We start from the raw sequence: 26,656 nt of genomic DNA on the forward strand, positions 1-26,656 counted from the left end.
TTCTTAGGACCAACCAACTGTGGGTAGAAAACATTAAAAATACTGTGTTTATTCTAAACATATACAGACTTTTATTTTCTTGTCTCTGCTCACTAATTGTGTTGGCGAGTAGAATATATATAAGTAATCTGGTGACAGTTTGAAGTCTACAGAAGGATTGCCTAAGCTATGCACCAACACAGTGCTGTTTCATGTGAGGGATTTGAGCATCTGTGGGTTTTGGCATCTTCAGTAAGATGGCTGTGTACCTACCTCATAGTGTTGCCACGGAGATTAGGTGAATTGATAGAGTGCTTGCCTAGTTGGCTTCAATCCCTGGGATGGCTCCTCAGAAATGAATAAACTAAATAGAGTACCTGAGTCTGTAAGGCCATCATCCCTTGGAGGTAGAAGCAGGAGGATCAGAAGTTCAAGGTTACCCTCAGCTATATTTAAAGTCTGATACTAGACCTATCTTGCTAAATGGATAGAAAATCCTTTTTGTATCTTTTCTTGTTGTTGTTGCTAACATTTATATACTTATCTTTCTGGAGACAAGAGTTTCACTATGTAGCCCGGCTAGCCTCAAAATTGCAATCTCTCTGCCTCAGCTTCTGAGACACTCCACTTCTCTCTGCTAGGCTCCACTTAGAACATATCAGGGGTTCATGCGGTCACCCCTGCTCTCATCAGAGCCGTCTTTCCCACCTCTGTCTTCTCTTCAAAATGGCCTGCTCCAGCCTGACTTATTGAAGAAGGAAACATTGTGCTTCTGTTGTCCTGGAGACTTAGGTTGTATTCTCTAGGCAAGGAGCTGTGTGGCCTAGTCTCCTGCCTCTCAGAGACACATCAGGAATACAGTTCCACAGGCTTCAACACATGAAAATTGTGAGACTACAGACAACATCCAATGGAATTCTCTGAGGTAGTATAAAGCTGCTATAAAAGAGTCCTTCCTACTGAGATGGGAGAGAGGCAGAGCTGAACATGGCCTCCTTCCAGATGACCCCACCTTCCTCCTTATGATGCTTTTGAATTTTATCAGAGGAAATAATTACTCTAAATTAATGTGGCCAGAGTAAACTTCCTGGCTTTCAGAGTGGCCAGAGAAGCTACTTGAGAGGGCCATGGGACTTGTCATTGAAACCCTAGGGGGAGGGGTCAGAGCTGAGCAGAGCCTAGGGCGAGCGCCCTTGGTTCGAAGGGGGAGGGGCGCGCGCAGACCAGGGAACCAATCCAGAATGGCAGCTTGAGGGGAAGTCGCTGGCTGCCTGTTCTGGAACCTCTTCTAATGTTTAGAATGTTCTCTCTCATTAATCCTATTTAAAGCCCTGGCTGCTGAGAGGCAAGGCACAGAGTCCTGTTTCAACTTGAGTTGCGAGTTTCCTGTGCCGCCGCCTCTGCTGTACGCTCGGACTCTGGGTGGGGGAGGGGCAAGGAGCCGAGGGCCCCTGCTGCCGGCTGTTCAAGACGCTCACTAGACAGGCTCAGGCGTCCTCTCCCTCAAGCCTGCTTTTGCCTGGCCAGCCACTGGTCCTACCATCTGCTGGGAGAAAAGATGCTGGCTGAGAAGACTGACAGGCTGTCGGTTCTGCTAAAGAAGGAGTGGTTGGAGACAGGTGACTGACTCCCCAATGAAGTGAACAAGGCGGGTGGGGAAAAATGGAGGGGGCTCTTGTGCAAGAACTTGTCTGGGAAAGTCCCTCACTCCCTATTTGGGCGTGAGGAGGAAAGGCTCTAGCAAAGTTTAAAAGCTAAAAACAAAGCTTTTTTCCTTTAAGGTTCTCATGGAAGTGTCTGATATGGGGGGAAGGGAATCTTCCTTGTCTCAAAAGGGAGCTGGGTAGATCAGCCTGCTATTAATAATGTAGGGTTAGCTACTTGAAGAGAAAGAATAGCAAGTCCCATTGACCTCTGTGTTATTTCTGAGAATCCAAATAGAGATTCCATTTTTAAAATGTCTCTCTGTAACCGACAGTCGATGCTTAAGTTTCCTTTGCAGGCCTGTCAGAACACATGGACAGGGCAGCGTTTGAGCTACTGTGATACTTGACTACTAGCTGTGTGGCTGCATCTGATGGCAGAGGATTTGTCTGTAAGAGGACGGAGCACCCAGCTGAATTTACATATCTCACTGGGTGATCAACAGGACCAAGTGGGGGGACCTGCAGTGCCGGGTATACACAAGGCAGGTGCATCGGATGTATTCATGCAGTTCTTTAATCCCAAACACCCCCGGAGGCAGAGGCAGGAAGATCTCTGAGTTCAGCTAGCCTGGTCTACCTAGGGACTTCCAGGCTAGCCAGGGCTACATTGAAAAAGAAAACAAAACAAACTCTGCAAGGACCCAATTTCCTTTCATCTTTCCCCTTTGTGGTTGTTTTGAGACAAGTTCCCACTTTGTGTCCTGGCTGACTTGAACTTGCATCTAAGTCTCTTCAGCACTGGGATTAGAGCACTGTGCTACCACACTGGACTCCCCAGCCTTTTTTAAATTAACATATATTAATTATACATGATGATGGGTTTCATGCATACAATGTATTTCACCAAAGGCACTGCAATTATCCTCTCTTGTTCCCTCCCACACCTGATCCTCTTTATGTTCCTAGCTTTCTAATTTTCTTTCTTTTCCTTTTGTGATCCATTGCATTTCATTAAAGTTTCTTACAAGATTCTGGCTCGGGGAGTGTTTGCAAGAACATAGGATTCTTACTAGAGAATTTTAATTGATTGTCTTCAAAGATGTTCCTTATACAAGTCTTAGAAAACCATTCTTTAGGGGCTGGAGAGATAGCTCAGCGGTTAAGAGCACTGTCTCCTCTTCCAGAGGTCCTGAGTTCAAGTCCCAGCAACCACATGGTGGCTCACAACCATCCGTAATGAGTTCTGATGCCCTCTTCTGGTGTGTCTGAAGACAGCTACAGTGTATTTTCATATAATAAATAATTTTTTTTTAAAGAAAACAAAAACCATTCTTCTTGGCAATTCTAGCCAGCAGTTGAGAGAAAACTCTGTTTTTGTGATCAGAGAAACACCTTGGCAAAAGCAGAATCTTGTAGTGTGGTCTGATGACTCAGAAACAAGTGTGTTATACCAATAGGAAATGAAACTTAGAAACTCAGGACAAACAGTGGCCAAGTGGATTTTGTGGAGGCCCTTACTCTTTTATCTTCATTTTTTCTCTCAATAAAATGGGGATAATTAGATATATCTCTTATTCACATTTGGCCTGTGTGAGTGTGATAAAAGATTGAATGAACTTACGGACTGCAAATATAAGATAATTTAGACCTTTGGGTATCTCAGGCTGTCTTTGATAAATGTCCATCTGTCTGGCGGTACTCTTGTTATTTTGTTACACAATTAACTTCAGTATGATTTTCACTAAGCTCCCACAATGCCAGTCACCGTTTTCTTTGCTTTGAAAGAAATTGGGGGAAAATATGCTATTTTAAAACTTAAAACTGGGCCGGGCAGTGGTAACGCATGCCTTTAATCCCAGCACTTGGGAGGCAGAGGCAGGTGGGTTTCTGAGTTCAAGGCCAGCCTGGTCTACAGAGTGAGTTCTAGGACAGCCAGGGCTATACAGAGAAACTCTGTCTTGAAAAAAACAAACAAAAACAAAAACAGAAAAAAACCTTAAAACTGGAAAAAAACCTCTGTGTATAAAGGATAATTTAAGTGGATTGTACTCAGGAAGAAAGGAGAGGCATTATATATTGACTTCTAATCAACTCCTACTTCACATTGTGTAGCAATGTTTTACCTCTGAAAAACAAGCCAAAACCCCCAACAAGTTAACAGCCCTATTATCACTGAGCAGGGAAAGAGAGAGACATATGCAAACCATCTCTAGGGTGCCTGTGGGGTTGAGGAAAAACTTTGTTTCAGGCTGACAGAATATTGGCATGGCCACTGGGAGCTGGATCCTTCTAGATTTCCTTCTTCACCTCAAGAGCAGAGGCTTAGTACTTTATAATGCATTTTGCACATTCAAAATTCAAAAATTCTCTCACTTGAATCCCACACACCCACTTCCCACTCCCATCATTCCCTCTTAGCAGAGGAGAAAATGGAGGAAACAAATTTTACAAAAATGGTGAGGTTTTGTTGCTTACCTCACAAGCCACAGAGCAAGGCAGAAATTATACTCGCGCATGCACACACACACACACACACACACACACACACACACACACTACTCCAATTTCTGACACTCAAACTGAAACATGCAGTGTCCTAGAAATGAATGTAGTGACATGTCACCCTGGCCAATGCCATCAATGCAAACGTTCTCAGCACATCACACACAGCAGGTAGTTACCAACTTGTCAGGATGACTTATATTAACAAATAACTCCATGCTCTCTGAGACAAACCATTCTATTTTCAGCGTGTCCATAGCGTCAGAAGTTCAGACTAATGAAAACAAAGACCCTACAGGGTCTGGTGGTATAAGGCTGTAATACCAGATATCTGGGGGCCCAAAGTAAAAGGATTGAAAGTTCAAAATCAACCTGGGTGACTTAGCAAGACTGTCTCAATATAAAGTGTATAGAAAAGGAGAGAGCTATAGCCCTGCCTAGTGTGTTTGAGGAGAAAGAGGGGGGAGAGGAGAGAGAAGGAGGGAAGAGTGAGATGAAAGGGAGGCAGGTATGAAATCAACGTCTACAATGTATATTTGGTGGTTTATGAATAAGGAGGCAGCAGAGCTCAGAAATGATGCAATGGGTGGATGCAGGTCTGAAGGATGCATTGGTGGGTGAGATCAGTTCTATCCCAAGTGTTTGCTCTGCTTCCGTTCACTGTACAATGCTGATAATAATATGACTTGTATGTGACTCCAAGTTACAATCCAGTCGGAATGAGGTCTCTCCCTGTGAAATTTACACTTTCTCTGTACATTGTTACCACTGATTGATATGGTTTCTTTATTCATTCACCAACTTTCCAGCTGTGTGCTAGGTGCTTCAAGCAGAAGAGTGAACATGGTGAATGTATTTGTCTATGTCTTCCTGGGACACCCACACTCAGTCTAGTCAGATATGCAGATACTGAACAAAATAAGGTGTGGTAAATGCAATGATCAAGGGGAAATGGTGATTTACTAAGCTGTTGTACAAGGTTCATGAATATCTGGACATAGTGTTAGAAAAGGTACTGAATCTGTGCCCTTGTCAATAGGCACCTTGGTGCTTCAGTCCCTATATCATGTCGAGTTTCCACATTTATTTGTGAGATTGTCTGTTTTGAAACTGGATTCCACCTTGGAATCCTGGCCGGCTTGGAACCCACTATGTAGATCAGGTTGGCCTACAAGTTGCATTGACCCTCCTGTCTCTACTTCTAAAAATCTTGGGATTCCAGGCAGGTCTCGCCACATCCCGCCCTCATCCTGTCTTATTAAGATCTCTGCATCAGTTACTTTTTATGTTGCTATGATAAAGAGTCTGACAAAGTTGGTTTTAGCTGATAAAGTCGATTATGGTGGTGAAAGCACTATGGTAGGAACTTTCTAGGTGACGGCCTGGTGTGAGGGCACTAATTTCCTGAACCATTTTTATTATGTTTACTGGATGTCATCCATTTATGCTTCCGTCTTGGACCTGGTACATTACCTTTTTCTTTCTGTAGGTGCTTGAATGGAGAATCACAGTTCCTGAGAGCCGGTGGAGCCAGTGTAGATGCACTGCCTTTAATTTAATTGATGCGTGATATAATAGGAATGCCTTGTGCATCAACACACTCTCCAACTGAGTGGTGGAATTAGCATTCATTCGTTCACCGTGTATCCTCACTTTCTGTCTCTAAATTTATCTTTTCATAGACAACTAAGAATAGATACTCAGAAGATAGTTCTCTAAAAGGGTGAAAAATCTCTAAAGTGATTCCATGATCCCTGTGATCAGGCATTCAGACTGGTACTGGCTTTTGCAGTTTGAGTTTAGCTAGAGTCATTACAAAATGCTTTGATATCGGGAGGGTGTTGGTCTAAGTTCTCCCACCAGTGCTCTAAGACAGCACATTGGCTGCACTGAGCAGAGACCGGCTGAGCCAGCAGGCGGCTGCTTAGCCAGCAGAGTGCAGGGGAGCTTCTGGAAAGTGCAGGGAAAGCTGTGGGAAAGCTGTGGGAAAGCATTCTCTTCCCAGGCAATGTTGAAGCTCTTGTGCTACAGGGCCCTGGAATCAGGAGCAGGCAAAGTTCCTACATCACTTCTGGGTCTCCAGGGCTTCAAGCCCTAGCTTGTCCTTACAAGTTCTCATGGTCCACTGCCCCACAGGAGGGCAAATGAAGATCATGAAGTATGACATTAAAACACAGTATTAGCTCTTATCCACAGAGGACATGTTCCAAGATCCCCAGTGGATATCTGAAACTATAAATATTATACATTTTACATACAATGTTTTCCTATACACATATACCTATGATAAAGCTTAAGTTATAAATTATACACATAAAGAAGTCAACAATAACTAATGATTAAACGTGGCAATTCTAAAAATATACTAAAATAATAGTTATTTGACTTTAGTCTCCCTCCCTTCTAAGACAGAGAGTCTCATGTGACCCAGGCTGGCTTTGAACTCACCATGAAACTGTGTAACATTGAGCTTTTTATCTTCCCACCTTCATCTCCTAAGCACTGGAATTGTAGGTATGTGTGTCCCAAGCCCAGTTTTATGTAGTGTTGGGGATGGACCTCAGGGCAAGCATCCAGAACAAACTATCGGCTTAGCTTCATTCCTGTCCCGATATTTTCACATATTGTACTGTCATTTTCTTGTCAGAATTTGAAAAAATATAATGCCTCTGTTGTGTAATGGGATGAAGTAGGGGGTGTGATCTAGATGTTCTGATACAATGTTGTTTTTCTGAAACACAGCAACTATGATATCACAGCAGCCTATCTGATAACCAAGATGGCTATCAAATAACTAATGAGAAGAACATATAGCATGAATATGCTGTGCTTCCTGTATACAAGAGATGATTTACCTTCTAGTCAGGTAATCAGGTACAATTTGATGATTATGAGTTATTTATTTCTGAAAGTTTTCACTATTTATTTTTGGACTATAGTTGACTGTGGGTAATTGCAACTATTGAAAATGGAAATTGGTAAGGGAAGCACAAGGAGAGAAATATCTGTTTCAAGGCCAGCAGAATGGTTCAATTCGTAAACGTGCTTGCTGGTGAGTCAGCACAACTGTAAGTCCTGTCCTTGGAAGCCACATGGCTTCAGGAGAGAACTGACTCCTGTAGGAGTTACCTTCTGACCTCCACATGTGTGAAATAGCACAAGCAAACACACAATAAAGAAATACATGTGACCAACATTGTTTTGAATATTAAAGGTTGTATGATCAATGTTTTAGGCAGCAATTGTCTTGTTAAAATTTATTCCAGCATTTTGAATATTTTTCTCACTTTTAGCTTTTCCATTGACATCCAAATAGTATCTGTAGTATTATTCCATTAGTAAAAGGAGTATCTCCTTTTAAAGTCACAAACAGTATTATTTTGCAGGGACATAAGACCAAGGCGATTTGAATAATAAGTCTTATTTAAAGCCCAAATGCTAGTCATCCTCTCATTTCTATGTGTGTCACTTTATTTTGAAGACTAAACATTTGTGGTTATGACACTCTCGTAAACAGAATCTCAGGAACACGTGTGAACCATGATCTTTTTTCTTTATTTTCTACACTGGGTGATAACTTATGCATTCTCTGAAGGAAATATATTTTAAAACCAAGTAAGGGCACCAAAGTTATTTAATAACTCAAGATACTGGCTACCAAGTTTGAGTCCTCAATGTGATTTCTAGAACTTGGGTAGAGGAAGGAGAAAACGAACACACGTGAGACGTTCTCTGATTTCCACACATACACCATGGTACACAAGCACACAGACTCTCTTTTGATTTATTTATTTTATGTATGTGAGAATACTGTCACTATCTTCAGACACACCAGAAGAGGGCATCATATCCCATTAAGGATGGTTGTGAGCCACCATGTGGTTGCTGGGAATTGAACTCAGGACTTCCAGAAGAGCAGTCAATTTTCTTAACCTCTAAGACATCTCTCCAGCCCCAAGATGTATCTTTTTAAATAGAAGAAATTAACAAGCCACAGAAAATAGACACAATTTCGATAGTGAATCCTGGCATATGAGTCCGAGTCTTCTTTATCACGAAAGTATATTTTCCTTACTGCTTCCTAGTGCTTCTTATTCTGATGCCCGTGACTGTGCCTCTTACAACTGACTTGTTTGGCCAGGTCGACAGAAAGATAGCCATCCATAAAGTGATGAGAAAAAATATATAAAGTTGTTGATATACACATTTAGGTAAAGATGATGAACAGGGGCCAGGTAACAACTTTTTATAAATGGGAATGTAGAAATTATTGTTCTCCTAACCTGGTGATTATTCACAAACTGATATTGGAATGAAGTGAGGACTAACTTGAGCATGCGGTAAAGTGTCTAAATAAGTTATTAAAAAATTCATGAGACATAAAACTTTATTAAGGCCATTCTTTTCTCTTCGTCTCTCATCTAGTCATAACATCAACAGCGATTGACTGTGACTGCTGGACACCCATGTACTTGGTACCCTCTATGTAAGTGACATGTTAGCACAATCTCTGATTACTCACTCTGCATAAATACCAATCTCGTATATCTGCTGCAAATCGAGCCAATTCCCACTGCCTTGACTTAGTGGGAAAAGTTCTTTATATTCTGATCACAACATAATAACCATCTTCTGATGCACTGGCTGGTTGTACTAAACTACAGTACAACTAATTTTTTTCCTACTTTGTTTTTCCTAATTTATTTTATGTGTGTGTATGTGTGTGTGTGCGCGCGCGCGCGTGTTTTGTCTGCATGTATGTCTATGCACTACATGCATGTCTGGTACTTACAAGGCCAGAAGAGGATGTTAAATCCCCTAGGCCCGGAGTAACAGATGGTTGTAAAACCACTATGTACTTGGAATCAAACCTGGATCCTCTAGAAGAGCAGACATTTCTCTAAATTGTTGAGCCATCTCTCCAGTGCCCGGATATGCTGAAGATAGCAATTAATTCATAAAATTTCTCCCATCTATTTAAGAAGACAAAAATTTTAATATAAATTAACGTGCACACACACACAAACACAGGAGCAGTCATAGAAGTCATTTGGAAAAGGGTGGTATGTTGTGGGAAATATTAAAAATAACCAACAGGCTTCCTGTGCTACTGCCAGGAACTGTCCACCACCTCTGCCTCTGGACTGACCTCAGCAGTGACTGGTCACGGTATTCCCAGCTCTGGTTAGCTTGTCTCTGGAACTGCTAGTTCCTTCTCAGCCATAAGCCTCTGTGGATGGAGGTGTCACATTCCAGTAGCCCAGTAAAACAAAACCCTAGAAGCTTATTAAACAGTCAGATTTACATATCAATAAATTCTCAATTCACAAGATGCCCACACAATAATTTCAGAGCCAATTGATAATGATACCAGCTGCCCACCTAGATTAGACAGGTTACCCCAATTATTTCATCCCTATATTTTATTATATCTACCTGTGGCTATTTAAAGTCACGCTGAACTGACTGATCTTTTGAAGGTCCTGAGTTCAAATCCCAGCAACCACATGGAGACTCACAACCATCCGTAATGACATCTGATGCCCTCTTCTGGTGTGTCTGAAGACAGCTACAGTGTATTTACATATAGTAAATAAATCTTTTTTAAAAAATTAAAAAAAATAAAGTCACACTAAATCTGGATTATCCTGTTCATATGCCTCAATCTTGCTTTCTCCCCTCCCCCACCCCTCTGTCCCTGTCTCTGCAACTCTCAACTCTGCTTCCCTTTTCTCTGTCCAATCACAGACCTCCTGCTGTACTAATCTTTTACTGTAACTGTGCGGGGAAAATCCTGCCACAAAGGTAAATGTGGTACTTCTTTTCTTTGGAAACGCCTCTTTTCCTAGCAAAGCATACACTGTCTCTTGGAATACTGCATATGTGAATTTTAGTAGTGTGCCAGTTAAAATTTAATTGCTATAGTTGAGAGAGATGACTTGAGATTAGAAATAAAAGAATCGTCTTTCTGTAATGGAAGTTCTGTCACCTGCCTTAATTGGTACCACAGTTTCTTTTCTAAATAAACCTCTGTAGCAATCATTGTTGATAGGTATACTCCAAATCTATCAAAGCTATAATTGGCAGACATTACCTTGAAATTTTCACTTTGAAAAAATAACTTTCCCAGGACATGTAGCAGTAAGACAGGATGTGACACCCAAGGTTTCACTTGGAAGTCCTAAATAGAAGTTACAACTAAGATAAACAATGGTTTACAAGCCGGGCCACACTTCAGGAGTGCAGGGCAGCTGTAGATATGAAACTTTGCTTTGGAGAGTAAATGTAAAACCATTACATGCAACATGACAAAAACCATTACATGCAACATGACAAAAACAGAGCACTGACAGAACGTGCAGTTAATATTCTGTAGCTTTGTACATTGGAAACGTTAACAGTCTCAAATAAGATTATGGTAGAATTTGGCCAGCTAAAAAAGTCACTGTCACTATCTAAGAGTTGAATAAAGATGTTTTAGTTAAGTGGAAATGGCTTCCATACTCTTAAATGTTTGAATAATTGTTTCTCAGTTGGTGTAACTCTTTGGGAGAGGTTAGAGGTGTGGCCTTTTTGAAGGAGGCGTAGGCTTATTGGCTATGAATGCCTCTGGCCACGCCCAGCTCATTTTCTACTTTCTACCTGAGGTTCAAAAAGTGAGCTCTCAGGTCGTCTTCCTGCTGCTAAGTGTTTATTCCGTCAGCAGTGTCTCTGACTCTGGACCCATAAGACCAACTTCCTGCTTCCTTTTATAAACTGACTTGGCCATGGTGTGTCTTATCACAGTGGTAGAAAGGAAGTGTAGAATACAGAAGTGTTCTGCGGAAGATGAGAATACTCAAGTGTCCCCCTTCAAGCACAGGAATCCAGCAAGGGGTATGTTTTAACTGTAACTCTAGAGCAGGTACCACAAATACCACGACCCCGAGGGTAGAAGGGACCGAAAGATGACAAGTGGAGGCTGCCACATAAAGAAGAAGCAAGCACATAAAGAATGCTCTGCTTTACTCCTAAGCAGAGTTAGCAATGTTAAATCCTTCCTGAGCTCCCTCTTTAATGGAAGAACGGAATGTTAGCAACAATGATCCACAGGCACCATGATTAAATGTATATGAGAACTTTTTAAAGATTCAACACATAGTATTGTCTTAGGGTCTCACTGCTGTGAAGAGGCACCACAGCCAAGGCAACTCTTCTAAAGGACAACATTTATTTGGGGGTGGCTTACAGGTTTAGAGGTTCAGTCAATTATCATCAAGGCAGGAGCATGGCAGTGTCCAGGCAGGCACGGCACAGGAGGGGCTGAGAGTTCTACATCTTGTTCAGAGTGCAGAGAGGAGAAGGCTAGCTTCCAGGCCACAGTGTCACACCTACTCTAACAAGGCCACACCTCCTAATAGTGCCACTCCCTGGGCCAAGCATATACAAACCATCACAATTATACATAGCGAACTGAGGTAAGGTGAGGTTCTTTGAGAGACCCTGTCTCAACCAAAGAAAACAAATAAAAATGACATTTACTTTTTAAAATTTGGGGGGTTTTTCTTGAGATTCATCTTATCATGAAAGTGACTAGATAGACTAAAGGCCTTCTGAGTGCTGGGATTAAAGGCTGTTACAAGTGATTTTATGGGCACCAGTGGCAGACAACTGAAATGACTTATGAGGTTTTGACACTGTCCCAATTCTCCCATGATCCTTTTCCTATATTATTCAGTTTTGTTCTTTTTTCCTAGTATGTGTGTGTGTGTGTGTGTGTGTGTGTGTGTGTTGGCTATATAGCACAGGCTTTTCTCAAAATCGCAGTAATTTTTCTGCCTCTGTGTCCTACTTGCTGGGATTAAAGGAATGCAAAACCAAACTTCAAAAATAAGCATTATGGTGTCAGGTGTTTCTTCCCTCCTCCTCTTACTCCTCCTCTTACTCCTCCTTTCCCTCCTCCTCTTTCTCCCCTTCCTTCTCTTCCTCCTCCTCTTCTTCCTCCTCTTCCTTCTCCTCCTCCTCTTCTTCCTTCTCCTCCTCCTCTTCTTCTTTCTCCTCCTCTCCCTTCCCCCCTTTTCTTCATCTTAAGAGATAGTATTCCACTTGTATATTATGTATATGGGTGATTTGTGCCTGTTTATGTGACTGCTTCATTCTTGCCTGGTGAATTTATACCTGCCTTGGGAGGCAAACTGAAACTGGAGTTAGAGATAGATGTGTGTGTACTGGGAATGAAACCTGGGTACTCTTAAAGAATTTCCAGTGTTTTTAACTGCTCATGTATTTTCCATCCCAAGGTTTCTATTCTTTATAATATTTCCTTTCCAAGTCAGCCTAGGTCATTAGAGGGGTCAGACTCCCATTGTGTTTTAAAGAGTTCAATGCATCTGCAAGTCAGAGAACCAGCCTAAGGCAGGACAAAACTCCCTAACTGGCTATTTAATGCAATGTGATCAGTCCTGGATCCATACACACACAACCAACAAAAACAACACAAGAGACTCAGGTGGTTGTAGTCATATATTAAGAGCCTTCTTACTCATACATAACAAGGAAGAATTTGGGAATGAATGAATGAGTGGAGGGAGGACAAGGAAGGGTGTATGAGATGCAATATATTTCAGTGAACAATATAAAAAAGTAATATATATATATATATATATATATGTAATGCAATATATAAAAGTAAACTTTAAACTAAAAAAAAGGGGGGGGAGGGGCTAGAGAGATGGCTCAGCAGATAATAGCTCTGGGTGTTGTCCAGAGTACCCAGATGCCATTTTGATAACATGTAAGGTAGCTAACTGTGTACAGTGACGCCAGTCGTTGGTATCTTCCGCCCTCTTCTGGACTCTGTCAGTACTGCATACAGACACAAGTAGGCGGATACCCATGTCTCTAAAATAAAAATGAAGGGTAGAAAAAGAAGTGTATACTGGGATTAAACCTGGGTCCTCGAGAAGAGAAGCCACTTCTCTAAACCGTTGAGCCGTCTCTCCAGTGCCTTGACGTGCTATTTCTTTTTTTATTAATTTTTTTATTTTTTTGTTTTTTTGAGGCAGGGTTTCTCTGTATAGCCCTGGCTGTCCTGGAACTCACTCTGTAGACCAGGCTGGCCTCGAACTCAGAAATCTGCCTGCCTCTGCCTTCCAAGTGCTGGAATTAAAGGTGTGCACCACCACTGCCCGGAGATGTGCTATTTCAATGCTGCTGATACCAATTAATTTCTAAAACCTCTCCCTATCCATTTAAGAAGAAAAATATTCACCATACTCTTTGGTGATAGCTCAATCCTGAGACAGCAGCCGTGGTTAGTTAAAATGAAGTCTTTCTGGTCCTGCATAGAAGCAGCCATGACCTTCCTCTGAGACAGCCTGCTCAGAGGCAAAAGGAGCCTTTTTTTTTTTTTTCTGAGCATAGAATATCTCAGCGTAGCTGTTCATCTAAGTACAGTGTCTACTGTGCTAATTGGTGGCTTACCCTTGATGTTTGCTGTATTTGTGCTCTCATGTGTAATGGTGAGAATTGTTGCACTGATACATCTGCCTTTAAGAGCATACGTCATGATTAACAGGTAGTGAGCTACATTCACAACCTCATTTACTTGTGGGGAACCTGCCTGACTCCATTTTGAAGGCAGCAGCCATTATGCTGTCTTTTTCAGAATACACCATTTACTATACGAGCTGATTTGCTGTATTTCTCTCTCTCTCTCTCTCTCTCTCTCTCTCTCTCTCTCTCTCTCTCTCTCTCTCTCTCTCGTTTTTTCTTTTTTTTGAGACAGGGTTGCACTGTGTAGCCCTGGCTGTCCTGGACTCACTCTGTAGACCAGGCTGGCCTTGGACTCAGAAATTTGCCTGCCTCTGCCTCCCAGAGTGCTGGGATCACAGGCATGCGCCACCACGCCCGGCATATTTCTGTCTCTTTCCTGGAGCCTGATCTGCCTGACCCATGACCTTTACATATTTTTGAGAACACCCTGAACATCTCTGACCTTCCTTAACTGCACGGTGACCACATTTTTGTTCATTTGGTTGATTTTTTTTCCTGTATTTTCTTGTTGCTTCATTGTCTGTTTTCTGTAAACCTGCTTAGCAAAAACTTGTGATTTTACCACTTAAAAGAGGCACTAGAAGTGGATTCAGGGCGGACTTCTGTAACGGGACTTGGGAGCCAGTTGCTGTCGAGCGCTTAGGTGGTCAAGTTTGTCTCAAAATTGTGGCAGTAGACCTATTCTCCCTGGGTTCAATTAACCTTTGAGTTTCAGTTATGACCTTGAGGTATAAGATGAACATGCCAGAGACACTTCGTTCTGTCTTTCTAAATAAATTGTATGTTTCTGCTTAACTCTGGGCTAAGAATGCCACGAAATCAGGCATAACTCTATGTGAATGTGTCCACACTCCCTAAAGAAAATCCCCATCCTTCCTGGATATTTATTTATTTATTTATTTATTTATTTGTAAAATGATTTCTGTGCTTGCTTCAGGTAAGAAATATCTCTACTTGGTTGATTTCAGCCCTGAGTTTGATGATTTCCTGCCTTCTACTCCTCTTGGGTGTATTAGCTTCTTTCTCTTCTAAAGCTTTCAGGTGTGTTGCCAAGCTGCTAGTGTATGCTCTCTCCAGCTTCTTTTTGGAGGCACTCAGAGCTATGAGTTTTCCTCTTAGCACTGCTTTCATTGTGTCCCATAAATTTTGGTATGATGTGTTTTCATTTTCATTAAAATTTTAAAAGTCTTTAATTTCTTTCTTTATTGGTTCCTTGACCAAGCTATCATTAAGTATAGCATTGTTCAGCTTCCATGTGTATGTGTGTTTTCTGTTGTTTTTGTTTGAACTTAAGACCAGCCTTAGGACGTAGAGATCTGATAGGGTGCATGGAATCATTTCAATCTCCTTATATCTGCTGAGGTCTGTTTTTTGACCAAGTATATGGTCGATTTTGGAGAAGGTACCATGAAGCTCTGAGAAGGTATATTATTTTGCTTTAGAATGGACTGTTCTATAAATATCTGTTATATCCATTTGATCCATACTTCAGTTAGTTTCACTGTGTCTCTGTTTAGTTTGTGTTTCCTTGATCTGTCCATTGTTAAGAGTGGGGTATTAAAGTCTTCCACCATTATTGTGTTGGGTGCAATGTGTGCTTTGAGCTTTAGTATACTTTCTTTTATGAATGTGGGTGCCCTTGCATTTGGAGCATAGATGTTCAGAATTGAGAGTTCATCTTTGTAGATTTTTCCTTCGATGAGTATGAAGTGTCCCTCCTTATCTTTTTTTTACAACTTTTGGTTGAAAGTCATTTTTATCTGATACCAGAATGGTCACTCCAGCTTGTTTCTTGAGACCATTTGCTTGGAAAATTGTTTTCCAACCTTTGACTCTGAGGTAGTGACTGTCTTTGTCACTAAGGTGGGTTTCTTCTATGCAGCAAAATGTTGGGTTCTGTTTATGTAACCAGTCTGTTAGTCTATATCTTTTTATTGGGGAATTGAGACCATTGATATAAAGAGTTATTAAGGAAAAGTGATTGTTGCTTTCTGCTATTTTCATTGTTAAAGGTAGAATTCTGTTTGTGTGGCTATCTTCTTTTGAGGTTCTTGAAAGAAGATTACTTTATTGCTTTTTCTAGGGTGTAGTTTCCCACCTTGTGTTGGTATTTTCCACCCATTATCCTAGAGCTGGATTTGTGGAAAGATAATGTATAAATTTGGTTTTGTCATGGAATGTCTTCTTTTATCCATCTATGGTAATTGATAGTTTTGATGGGTATAGTAGCCTGGGCTGACATTTATGTTCTCTTAGGGTCTATATGACATCTGCCCAGGATCTTATAGCTTTCATAGTTTCTGTTGAGAAGTCTGGTGTAATTCTGATAGGTCTGCCTTTATATGTTATTTGACCTTTTCCCCTTACTGCTTTTAATATTCTTTCTTTGTTTAGTGCATTTGGTGTTTTGATTATTATGTGTCAGGAGGAGTTTCTGTTCTGGTCCAGTATGTTTGGAGTTCTCTAGACTTCTTGTATGTTCATGGACATCTCTTTCTTTAGGTTAGGGAAGTTTTCTTCTATAATTTTGTTGAAGATATTTGCTAGCCCTTCAAGTTGTAAATCCTTGCTCTCTTCTATGCCTTATGTTTGGTCTTCTCATTATGTCCTGGATTTCCTGAATGTTTTGGGTTGCCAGCTTTTTGCATTTTGCATTTTGCATTTTCTTTGACTGTTGAGTCAATGTTTTCTATGGTATCTTCAGCACCTGAGATTCTTCTATCTCATGTATTCTGTTGTTGATGCTTGCAACTATGACTCCTGAATTCTTTCCAAAGTTTTCTATCTCCAGAGTTGTCTCCCTTTGTGATTTCTTAGTTGTTTCAACTTCCATTTTTGGATACTGGATAGTTTTGTTTAGTTCCTTCACTTGTTTGTGTTTTCCTGAAATTCTTTATGGGATTTTTGTGTTTCCTTTTTAAGAGCTTCTACCTGTTGACCCATGTTCTCCTGTGTTTCTTTACAGGATTTTTTGTGTTTCCTCTTTAAGGGCTTCTACCTGTTGACTCATGTTTTCCTGTATTTCTTTAAGGGATTTATTTGTGTCCTACTTGAAGTCCTCTATCAGCATCATGAGATTTGATTTTAAATCCAGCTCTTGCTTTTCTGGTGTGTTGGTGTATCCAGGATTTGCTGTTGTTGTGGGAGAACTGAGTTCTGATGGTGCCATGTTGCCTTGGTTTCTGTTGATAATGATCTTGTGCTTGCCTTTTGCCATCTAGTTATCTCTGGTGTTAGCTGGTCTTGCTGTCTCTGAGTGTGGCTTATCTGTCCTGCAAGCCTGTGCATCTGTACTTCTGGGATTCCCATTTTCTCTGTGTACACAGGTATGTAGGCACTCTTGTGAGACCAGCTCTCCTGTGCTCCAAGGCCTCTCCACACTCCAAGTGCCCTGAGTGTGGCTGGTTCTCAAATGCCCTGAGTGCCGCTGATTCTCTAGGAAGTATCAGGACATAGTGTCTTCACTGTGGCAGAACTGGAAAGATTCTGCCACAGCAGAAAGGGCAGGCGGTGGTGGGGGTGGGGGAGAAGGAACAGAAGGGAGTGGCATTCTGGAGGGCAGGGGTTTTGGTGGTTGCTGGGTAGGAAATCCAGCCAGATCCCCTCTCCCCTCCCCATCAGCAGCTCTGGGCCTCCAGAGGTGGGAGGAGGTTCTTACCAAATGCCCTGAGTGTGGCTGGTTCTCTAGGAAGTATCAGGAGATGACGTCTTCATTGTGGCAGACCTGGCAAGAATTTACCACAGCAGAAAGGGCAGGCAGCAGCAGCTGTGCTCTATTCTTATCCATCAAATGGTAAACCCCAGGCTCACAGAGATAAATGGGTTTTCATTTATGAGCACACGGCCAGGAGAAACAGCAAGTGTTTGGAGGACAACGCTGGGGAGGTAGGCTCACAGAGATAAATGGGGTATAATTAAGTATAACTGCTCACCTTACCCATCTAATCATTCTAATAACTCACTAAATGAAGTTTAAAGGAAACCAGTTAAACCAACCACTGTCACACTGGCCTATAGTGATGATATTTAGGAAGTAGATGCAGGAGTTTCAGGATTTCATAGTCATCTAAGGCGAGAATTGTCATGGGGTTATGGTGGGATATCTTGTGTATTATAATGTTGTTATGTATTGTAATGAGAAATTCTGTACCCGAAGGTGTAGGCTGATGAGGGAAATCTCACATTTACAAGTTTTGTTGTGCAAATCTTGTCTCTTAATTTCAAACTGTTGGTTAAATAAAATTGGGTACAATAACTAGAGGGATTAGAGGTAGGTGGGTTTTGAGTTACCTGGATGGTGTTGGAGAAGTGTGAGGAAGAGAGAAGAGACCAGGAGGAGAGAGAACGGAAGGTCCATGACAGGAGAGGTACCATGAGCACACGGCCAGGAGAAACAGCAAGTGTTTGGAGGACAACGCTGGGGAGGTAGTAAGGCCAGCAGTTAAAATTATAGATTAGGGTTACCTCCCATATTGACAAAACTAGTTGGGGATAAGTTTAAATTGGTTGTATTTCTAGGAGGCCCACAGACCCAAGGGAAACTATAACAAATGTCCATAGTCTTCCCTGTATCTCTAGATTTTCAGGATCATGGTTCTTCCAAGTGTTATGCCCAGACCACAAGAGGCCACCAGGGACCTAACTCATATGCAAATGCAGTGTTTATTCAAGCTTGAGCTCAGCCCCTCAGCCTTTTCAATGCAATGGGTGTCTTTATTAGCACTTCTTACTTTTCACATGCTTAAGAAGAAGGAGTAGCTTAATATGGCTGGTTAGGCTAGCCAGGCCAGAGCCTGTGGTCCTAATACCATTAACAAAAAGGCTACCATCGAATGCAGCTTTCTTGACTTAAAGCCCACTATCTTCCAACCATTGAACAATATTGTTTTTCTCTTCCATCGAGTCTGTAATCCCATTCTCCATCATCCACATGCGTGGAGAGCCCTTGATGTTGCTTCTAGGATATTGGCAAGAATATTTACACTGGGATAGGAAGATAAGAGAATATGCTCAGATAGTAATATTTACATTTGGGCTAACACAAAGCTCAAGGTGACACAGCTGAGGAATGGGTGACATTCATTTTATTTTGGCCATCCTGATAATCCCCTAGACACAGTGACCATGAGGCTTTGTTTATTGCCCTGTTTGATATCTTTGTCTTCAATCTAGGAACTGACTCTACTCTTTGGATGTATCTAGAATGGCATAAATGGGAAAAAATAAAGGTGCTTCAGCCTCAGCACTGCCTAGAGTCATGTTATAATGTTGTCTAATTGTGTTTTCTTTCTTTAATCCTCCCTCCCTCCCTTGAGACTGTTGACTGAGCTGGCTTGGTCACACATGTTCCTGTAGGATCTATACATCTCACAGGTTAAATGTGCACTTGCATTCTCACTGCCCTCCCTTTTTTTCTTTTTTTAAAAAAAGCTCTTTAATTAGTTTAGCATGGATATAGGAGAAGATGATGCCCATGGCCTATGCTGATAGGTTAAACGTAGCAAAGGAAAAGAAGAACGATTTCCATGGTCTCAAACAGTGACATTTGAGTCCATGTGACTTCTCCATGAATTGTAACTGGAAGCCAAGCATTGTCATCCAGGGGTTTTAGCTTCTCTGTCTCCAAACACAAGAGTTGCTTGACCTCATTTTATTCCATTTGAATATGCTGTGGGCAGAGATCAGAAGAATCTGTGACCCTCTATGTTGGCTGGAATTTAAAAGTTTTGGAAACAAATTTGTTAAAATGGTTCATCCTAATAAGAACCTTGGTAGCTTTTTCTGATACCTTTCCTCAGAACAGTAGTGGTGATCAGCACCATCTAAGACAGTCAGACTTAACCACATCAAGACACTGCACATGCCCAGTTTTTTCTCAGTTCCCATTTCTTAGCATATCACTGTTCTCAAATTTTTGCTATGAGTGCTTTGGGTTTTACTACTTACATGAGTGGTCCTGTTAATCCATTGGTATTGACTCGGTAAATATACTTAGATATTATTATCTTTGTATCCTAGTTAGCTTTAGGTTACATAGCCTAATGTATGGGATGACCAACTGAGTACAAGTAATGGAGGTCACAGGCATCATCAGTGGCGAATAGACTCCATGAAATATCAGGATAGAAGTTATATTGTAATAATGAAATACACTATTACGTTATTCACACTGTAATAATGAAGTCAGTGAAAATAGCCCTCTTAGGCTCACGATTTGAATGCTTGGCTCCCAATTAGTTTAAGTGATGGGAAACCTGAGGAGATCGAAGTGTCACTGTGCGAAGAGCTCTGTCAGTACAATGGGTTTTGAGATTTCAAGAGCACAGCTACAGAGTCCCTTCTCTTTTACACACTGCCTTCAGATCTGCATGTAAACTTTTAGAACCATGTTTGCTTATAGCCATCTCCCTGCCATTGTGATAATCGGCTAATCCTCTGGAAGTGTAAGAATGCACGTGTAAAAAGCCTTCTGTTATAAATGTTGCCTTTTCAATGGTGTCTCCTCACATCAGTAAAACAGTAACTTGGACAAGCCATTTGTGTAATATTTAGTGAAGAAATCTGTCACTATTCTGTGCATGTCCTGAGAAACTGACTGAGGCTGAATTGAATTGTAATGAGCAAACATCTTTGACAAAATATTGAATCAGTGATTGTGCTCAATAGTTTTATATCAAGTTCACAGAAGCTAAATTCATCTGAGACGAGGTATACTTAATTAAGAAACTGCTTCTGTACTGGCTATTCATGGTTGTCAACTTGACTACATCTGGAATGAACTACAATCCAGAAATGGAGGGTACATCTCTGGTCCATGTCTTGAGGCTAGAAGACACATGCTTCTGACCCAGAACTTGACATAGAGATCTTGAGACATAGTGGCTATGAAAAGCTTAGGCTCAGGCAAGGTAGTATACACCATTAATCCCAGAAGACTGAGGCAAGCAGATCTCTGAGTTCAAGGCTATCCTGGGATAAAGTATGTTCCAGAGCTAGAATGATGGTATACACCTTTAATCTGTGCCACACTTTCTGCTGGAGGCCATCATAAGGAAAACTCACTCATCTTAGCATGCTTGCACTTCACAGCACATCTGTTGGATCCTATTTCTTTAGAAGTCCAGCTTATAGAGAAGACCAGGTGAAACGACTAGCCTTGTGAGACTGAGCAGCCACGAGAACTCCCCACTTACAACCATTCATTGTTGGGTTAGTTGGGTAAGTTGTAGAGACTGTAAGTCTTGACAATAAATAGAGGCATCCCAGAAGTTCTATGATTATAGAGAACCTAATCTACAATCTACAAACCTGTATGTAGAAACTAATACAGCTTTTTTGAGAATGAATTTTTTAATCATTTTTTATTAAAAAAGGAAGTAAAAACATTTTATGATAAAATTGAAGATTTACATGGAAAATATTTCTGACAAAATTGAAGAAATATATAGAAAAACATGTTAAAATTGACAATTTTCATGGAAAATTAAAGAGTAAAATGGTAGACATTAAAAACATTGCTAAATTAATTGAAAAAGGAAGTAGAAACATTTTATGATAGAATTGAATATTTACATAGAAAATATTTCTGATAAAATTGTAGAACAATATAGAATAATGTTAAAATTGAAGATTTCCATGGAAAATTACAGATAAAATGGTAGGTATAAAAATATTTCTGAGTTGATTGAAAGTGGAATTAAAAACATTTTCTGATAAAATTGAAGATCTATATGGAAAATATTTCTGATAAAATTCAAGAAATATATAGAAAAACACATTAAAATTGACTATTTCATGGAAAATTATACAGATAAAATGGTAGGAATAAAATTGTTGATTAATAAAAGTTGATTGAAAGTGGAATTATAAACATTTTCTGATAAAATTGAAGATTTACATGGAAAGTATCTCTGATAAAATAGAAGAAACATAAAAAAATGTTAAAATTGAAGATTATCATGGAAAATAATATAGATAAAATGGTTGCCATAAAACATTACTAAATTAATTGAAAGAAGAATTAACAAACATTTTCTGATAAAATTGAAGATTTAAATGAAAAATATTTCTGCTAGTCTATGTCTTTTTATTGGGGAATTGAGTCTATTGATGTTAAGAAATATTAAGGAATAGCGATTGTTGCTTCCTGTTATTTTTGATGTTATTTTTATGTTTGTGTGGTTACTTTCTTTTGGGTTTGTTGGAAGAAGATTACTTTCTTGCTTTTTCTAGGGTATAGTTTCCCTCCTTGTGTTGGTGTTTTCCATCTATTATCCTTTGTAGGGCTGTATTTGGGGAAAGATATTGTATAAATTTGTTTTTGTCATGTAATATCTTGGTTTCTCCATTTATGGTGATTGAGAGTTTTGCTTGGTATGGTAGTCTGGGATGACATTTGTGTTCTCTTAGGGTCTGTATGAGATCTGCCCAGGATCTTATAGCTTTCATTGTCTCAGGTGAGAAGTCTGGTGTAATTCTGATAGGTCTGCCTTTATAAATTACTTGACCCTTTTCCCTTACTGCTTTTAGTATTCTTTCTTTGTTTAGTGTATTTTGTGTTTTGATTATTATGTGACAAGAGGACTTTCTGTTCAGGTGCAGTCTGTTTGGAGTTTTGTAGGCTTCTTATATGTTCATGGGCTAGAAGGGAAGATTCCTGTCCCAGCAGCTCCACTGATCATATGCCCTGTGCGCTCCTAGCAGTTCCCTTCCAGACAGAAAGTGGAGATCTCACCTCTGCATTCAGAAGTGAAAGCACTGCTGAAAGATGACTCTCTCCTGGCAGGCTGTGCACAGAAGGCTGTGGAGCTGCCTGGCTCCTTGGTGCAAATGTTCCTAATACAGCTTCTATAAGAGGTGGCTTTAAGCAAGCCTACGGTTAGTAGGCTTTTCTTAATTAGTGATTGATAAGGGAGGGAGGACTCAGCCCCTTGTGGAAAGTATAGTCCTTGGGTTGTTTGTCCTAGGGTGTATAAAAATCAGGCTGAGCAAGTCACGGAGAGCAGGCCAGAAAGTAACATTCTTCCATTGCCTTTGTGTCAGCTCCTGCCTCCAGTCTCTGTTGTGTTTTGAGTTCTTATTTGTTGGTGAATGGTGCCGTGGAAATTTAAGCCAAATGAAAGTTTTCCTCCCAACTTGCTTTTCGGTCCTGGAGTTTCATTGCAGCCATGAAAACCCTATTTAAGATGGTGATAGAGTTACTGCTGGTCATTCACACAGGTCTTTAGTGAAAAAGAGGAACAAGAGGGTAGAAAAAAAGAAAAAGGAAAAGAAGGGAAGAAAGAGAGGGTGAACCATGGTTTAGAGAGGGAAACAAGTTATTTTACAAGTAATGAGAAAAAAACCATCAACTCTGTCTTTTCTGGCCCGTTAAATAGGATATGGCTTTGCAAGTGAAATGATTATTAACAGATATACAGAAACTCCCAAACAGATCAGCATTATGGAGTCTACATCAGAGAAACACTATCAAAATTTACTAATCTTAGAAAAGAATAGATAATCTATATGTGGTGGCTTATGCTTTTTAATATCAGAAATGAGGTTTATTTAATTGGCAGTCACATTCTATGACAGAGGTAGTAACAATTCAAGTATGCTGATTCCACTAAAAAGAAGATAGCTTTCCATCATTAGGATAGCATAGCAGAGATGGGATAGGATTGGCATAGGAAAGGTGCTGTAAGGCACCTTAGACCCCTGTATAAGGGACTAGAAATTCTTATTAGCCTGTATAAAAGACACACATCCAGCTAGTTCATCTATAAGTAGTAAGCCTAGATTGGGTAGGTTTCGGAACTATTTCAACTTAGTTCCCAGCCACATGTCCCTTGCTAGTTGCTGTTTCTCATGGTCACATGCTCACGGTCCATTTCCTCTCACGGTAGCTTCCTCTCCTCTCCATGTGCTCTTCTTCACTGTCTCTACCCACAATTCCCACCCAGGTAGTGGAAAACCTGCCTACCTCGATCTTCTGCCCAATCAGAGGCTTTAACTTAGTGTGTGGGGAGTAGTGGCATACCATCACTTGGTGTATGTGAGGATCTTTTTGTTGGGGGCATCCAAATCTTGTCAAGTAGTATTTAGCATTTTTATATATAGCAGTACCAGACCAACCAACCAACCAACCACATTTCCCCTTTTTTTCTCAATAAAAGGCTCTTTGTTTTCTAATAATAAACAACATGAAGTAGGAACATTTATAAAAAAACAATTATGAAAATTATTTGGTAAGAGTTACATTCAAATAGTGCAGTCTGTTTATATTTTGCAATTTTTGGATAAAATATACTATCATTGATTCTATCTTGTTGAGTTTAGAGTTCTGTAATCATTTTTTGTTCCATTTTAAGGATTTAAATCCTCTAATTTTTATAACTTATAATTACCAACCTTAAAATATATGTTTATAATTTCCTTAAACATTCATAATTTGTATTTACCACCCTAAAAACATCTCTTAAAATCTTAAAACATTTTCCAAGACCTTTTTCATTAATTTAATTATGTAAATTAGTTGTGAGATTATGACTATCTTGCCTTGCACCCCATCTGATACATGATACTATCTGATAAATACTATCTGAGTGTGCAGGAAATGGAAGGAAGCAGCTTTCAAAAATTATAAAAATGATAGAGACAGCTGATTGCCTGCACAGTCCCCAATATTCTCTAAAACATAGCATTATCTTCAGCCTTCTGGCCAATAATATCTGACAGAGCTTCTTTGAAGAAGGAATTATGAAGGACTTACTTATCCTATATTCATAGATTGACAGTCAACTTCACTGTGTCTGTCCTTTCTGGACAGCATTTTGCCTCCAGATGAAGTCAGGGCATTTTCTTGCCCGGTAGCTAGCTTGCCACAATTGAATATGGGTTACTGATGTTCACCAACGCCTTTAAAGTGGAATAAGGTGCTAAAAGGAGGTGATATATCTTAATGTCAAAAGGGCCATAAATTAATAAAAAAATATTAAATGTCCTATTCTGATAATCTCTGAGGTTTTGGAAGAGCATCTACCCATTCAAAGCATATCTGAACAAGTAAATGTTTTCTGCCTCCAGTTACCTACTGTATGCTTCACCTAGGATAGATATTTCTGTGATAATCCAGACTTGTATTTCACAGTGACCCTGAGTTTTACTCTCTATTTATTTACACTTCTCAGCCATCTCTATCAGTTTTCAATAGTACCTTTTAGGACTAGTATTAAACCTTGCATTTTCAAGTGAGGCACAAGGGAGAACTCCCATGTAAGAGTTGCAACATATACAAATTATATTGTAACAAAATTAACCTTAAATTTTGTATCCAAATTCAAAGATTTGTACCAATGAAAACTGTAAGCCTGTGTCAATATATAACACTCTGTACCAATGTAACTCAATATAACCTCACTTTTGCATTAAAATACAAATATTCCTACCATTGCAAGATTATGACTATAAAATGTTTTGTTGGTTTAAGTGTAGATTCAATAATCTACTTCTTTTTGTCTAATATTCTTATAATACTTCTATATCTTCCATTTTCTTTTCAATTCCTTTCCCATTACCTAAGAAGGAAATTAGGATAGAGAAAATGAAATGAAAGAGAAAAAAGAAATCCCTTAATATAACCTCCTTATTTTATCACCCTCTCCCATTTTTCCAAGACCATAATTGTTTATAACTATCCCCCTTAAATGATGACAAACATCCAAGAGACATTAAATGACCAAAACTCTTACAACCAATCTCTTGGGAATGGGGCAAAAGTTTTATTTTGGTGGCCCAAGGAAAATGAGGAAATGGCTGTCTTTAGAAAGCCAGATGTATACTTGTTGTCTAGTGTCTGTGTAGGACTCAACTGCAGTCCTGCTTGGATCAGTGTGTAAGATGGACAAAGCAAGGTCATTTGGGATCAGAAGCCCACCTTGAAGCCATTTTGAGAGAAAGTCTCTCAAGGAAACAGTATCGAAGCAGTCTGAGGCAGGGTCAGGTGTCCCAGCCTCCTCAAGTGTTCATCCTGTCAGTGCTACTTCCTTGATTATTATTTTCTGTGAACATAATTTCTCACAAGTAATACATACTGCTGTACCAACAATGTATGGAATGTGCAAGGCACACAGTTTAGCCCGAAATGAACTTCCACTCTCCATTTGACCTCCTGAAAATTAGTTTGATTATAATTAAACTGTAATATAAATTTTTATCTATGGCAGTTGAAAGAATGGAATGTTTTAATGAGTTAGGAGGACTCTGTATTCAATAAGAGTTGTTAGTTGGTTGTACACAGACATTTACGTCTCAGCTGGTCCCAGAGGTGTTACCATGTACAGGGATCAGCACAAACATTACTTATCTTGTTGATCTTGTCAAATTCCCTCTTCTTGTCTGTAGCCAAGTTCTTCACAGGGTCTTTACTGGTCAATTCTTATTTACAATAATTTGGGTGGAAGATATAGCTTTTTCTTTTTTGTTAGAAGAAGTGCAAGGTCTCCTCTCCACCATAGCACACTTTCTTTCTTCCATTTTGGAATTAGGACTTCTATAGGTTGATTTAATTCAACAGTCCTTTCTAAAATCCAGTGTATCTTAGCAATTGTGCTATTTGTCTCTGACCTTTAAAAGCATTTAAAGTCAGAAAGGCACCTTTAAATCATCTTTGGTAGATATCATAGCACTCTTCTGTTTTACAAACATTTCTTTGAATGTCTTATTAGATGTTTTTATAATGGCTTGCCCTTTATCAATAACATTTTGTATGACATAATATCTAAAATGTTATATTCTACTGGATATATATGCCTGAGGATAATCAGTTTTAATCTGAAAAAGCATCTCCAAGATAGCTATTATCTCTAATAAATGAATCTTACTCAGACCTCAAAGCAAAAGGTCATTGGAACCCCAAACATGTATCAACTGTCTGATGTAGCAACATGTGTATATATTTCAATTCTCTGAACTCTACAAAATGAAGCACACAATCCAATGTGTGGCATTGCTTC

The 26,656-nt window shown here is 39.9% G+C and overlaps 1 long non-coding RNA gene across 1 annotated transcript; it reads left to right on the forward strand.

Annotated features, from left to right (window-relative positions):
* The first annotated feature begins 1,313 nt into the window (after positions 1-1,313).
* LOC127668939 (uncharacterized) lies at positions 1,314-9,709 on the forward strand. Its single transcript, XR_007974237.1, has 3 exons — positions 1,314-1,598; positions 8,553-8,613; positions 9,608-9,709. It is a non-coding gene; the product is annotated as an uncharacterized LOC127668939 (long non-coding RNA).
* The last annotated feature ends 16,947 nt before the right edge of the window (positions 9,710-26,656 follow it).

This window comes from Apodemus sylvaticus, chromosome 18 (genome assembly GCF_947179515.1).
Source record: "Apodemus sylvaticus chromosome 18, mApoSyl1.1, whole genome shotgun sequence".
Taxonomy (NCBI): domain Eukaryota; kingdom Metazoa; phylum Chordata; class Mammalia; order Rodentia; family Muridae; genus Apodemus; species Apodemus sylvaticus.